The sequence below is a fragment of the Nicotiana attenuata genome, unplaced genomic scaffold (assembly GCF_001879085.1).
Source record: "Nicotiana attenuata strain UT unplaced genomic scaffold, NIATTr2, whole genome shotgun sequence".
In the NCBI taxonomy this organism is placed as follows: domain Eukaryota; kingdom Viridiplantae; phylum Streptophyta; class Magnoliopsida; order Solanales; family Solanaceae; genus Nicotiana; species Nicotiana attenuata.
The window spans coordinates 31,297-34,317 of record NW_017673453.1 but is presented as its reverse complement, the minus strand read 5'-3'; positions in this window follow the sequence as shown (position 1 = coordinate 34,317).

Here is a 3,021-nt window from a genome sequence, read left to right as displayed (position 1 = left end):
CACACACGTCCGTGCATTCCTTGAAGTTTATAGCCATTCCCTATTCATGTGGGGGATTGTTGGGTTTGTTATTTAATAAATAATAACAAAAGAGGTGTGAATGGAAAATGGTGGGAAAAGAAATAGAGGGATGACCCGCGACCCGGTCGGGTCTAGCCCGTTTTTCTTTTCCGGATTAATTTAAATTCGTTTTAAATTTCCCGTAAAAATTTCCAATAGCCATGGCTGTTCTAAAACAGTGTCACACCTGTTCCAACAGCCATAACTATTCTAAAAAGTTGCAAACCTCTTCAGAGGGTCACACCTGTTCCAACAGCCATGACTGTTCTGAAAGGTTGCAAACCTCTTCAGAGGGTCACACCTGTTCCAACAGTCATGACTATTCTGAAAGGTTGCAAACCTCTTCAGAAACATCACCAAGTTGGCTATAAATAGACATTCAAATCCCAGAATATTTACTTACGAAATTTTCTGATTATCTTCTTCTTCTGCACTAAAATTCCAGTATGTTTTGCTGTCATCGAGTGGTTCGCTGATCATCGGCGTTTTTGGTACCAACACTCCGGTGAGTTAAATCGTTCTATCCTGGGAGGATATATTCCATAACCTCGGGTACTTGAGGGGAATAATTTCCTTAAGGACACACTGTGTATTCAGTGGGCTCGATTTGTTCCTTCAACGTTTCAAAAATTATTTTGAAGTTCGAATATTATTTTTCAGAATTGTTTCTACTAACTTTCTGTTTTATTTTTCAGAAAGATTACTGTTTAATTTACTTACAACAATACAGATAAATAACAATTTTATTGTTGTAGAATTAGTTGGGAAGAAGCTGATTCCGTTATAATCGTTGAAGGCTTGGTTTCAAAGGTATGTTAAGACTATTCCTTTCTTTCTTTAGCATGAATTCCAAACAAGTTTCCTTCCAAGTGTGATTCCGAGAAGTAGAACCTTGTAGATGATATATTCGTGTGTTCGATGATTCCAAGAATGTTCTGTTTAGTGCTGCCCCGATAAGATGTGTTTCATATGATTATTAGTAGTCTTTTTCTTCTCCCAAAAAGTGTATATCAGCCATATCGGCACCCTCAGAAAGACTTCCGTAACTTGATAAATGTTAGCTAGAGTTGATATGAGAACATTTTGTTCTTTATATTTGTTATATATTATGATAGACATTACGAATAGGTCCAATGACCTAGTAGTTATACAGGTTTGATAACCTGGTAGTTACAGTCTCACTAGTCTTAGAGATAGCGGCTCGATAGTGGAGAAAGTATAGATTCACTAATCTGGTAGCTGTTGGACTTTAAGCCATTGGGCTTTAAAGTAGAAGAAGTGTGAATTGGAAATGGAGGGAAATAAAATGGAGGGAAATTGAAAATTTGAAGAAGTGAACTTTTGTCTTGCACTTTGTCCCTCATTGGTGAGGGACAACCACATTTGTGTGCTTATATATAGAATCACTTCTTAAAGCTCTTAAAAGGAGTTGAAGAGAACGAATCCTCGCGCCGTCGTCGTCGCTCGCTCGGCTCGGCTTCGGCTTTGGATTTGGATTTGGATTTGGATTTGGATTTGTCAAGTGATCGATCGATAAGATTATTTTTGGACAAAATTTATTTAATTATTTAATAATTAATTAAATGCCAAATCACTGCTGAAAATACGCCAGAACCCTGCTGAAGGTTCAGAGGGCCTCTCTGGCCGCGGTTCTGCCGCGACCGCGGTAGAACCGCGACAGGCAGGTTCAGAAAGCCTCTCTGACCGCGGTTCTGCCGCGACTGCGGTAGAACCGCGGCAGGCAGCGTATTCTTCTGAAAAGGCACCTTTTCCAAACACCTCTTCTGATAATTGCCTATAAATTCTGAGGCAAGGCTCCATTTTCTACACACGAAAAAAACTCTAGAACTTCTTTCTTTCTGAATATACTGCATCCTAATTCGCAGTCTCTCTCTCTCAAATTCGTAAGTGTGATTTTGCTCCGTTCTTTGAGTTCGTTGGTATCCTGCAGTTTGTATTGCCACTGTTGCAGGAAGGTTTATTTCATTTTATCCTGGGAGGATTTAATCCATTACCTTGGCAACGTGTGAGGGGGTTAAAATTCCTTAAGGACACACAAGAAAATTGTGGACTCGGAATATTTCTTAAACTCTTCTGTTTTTCCAGTTTCTTTTATTTTTCTAACAGTTTTTTTCTGATTTTGTGTTTTAACACAGTAGCGCTCACAGTTGCTAGATTAGCCGCCAATTTTGGTAATATTTTTTCCACCTTTAGCAACGAAAAGTGTTTGTTGGTAATTCGTTACTAATTTGTTAATAAACTATACTTCATTTTTTTCCACCATATTTACAACGCATATGTACTACGTTGGTAATATTACTAACGAAAATTATTTGTTGGTAATGTTTCAGTTGGTAATCAGTTAGTAGGCAGTTGCTAGATTAGCCGCCAATTTTTCCCGCCATATTTACCAACTAAATTATTCAGTTACTAAAATATTGGTCGGCAATTCGTTAGTAATCATTACTTAATTTTTGAAAAATAAATCGGCAACGGTTTTAGTAATCTGTTGCTAATACACTAACAAATTCGGGTCGTTGGTAAAATCCCTTAGCAATTGGGCTTTTTTTTGTAGTGTATATATGCGATTACTATATATGCGACATCAAGCTTACAAAAATACAAGTATTGCTACATATGTGATCACCATCCAGGTTAACAACCGAGTGATCTCTTCGGCTCTAAAGTTGTAATCTGATTTGGCTCATTGTTATAGCTAGTGGAGTTGAGTTAAATCCTACGAGAATAGGTCGTAATTTTTATCTTTGAGCCAGGGTGTTTTTCATATTAAAATCATGTGTTCATTACTTTTAATTAGTACTTTTATTTTTCTTACAACGAACTAGTAAAAATGTCAACTCATGAACCAAGTTCATCTAGTAGTTCCTGTAGGCTGAGCAAACTATAGGCAAAGTTTAAGAGAATAAAAAAAATTTGTAACAACCCAATTCACTCCCTTCC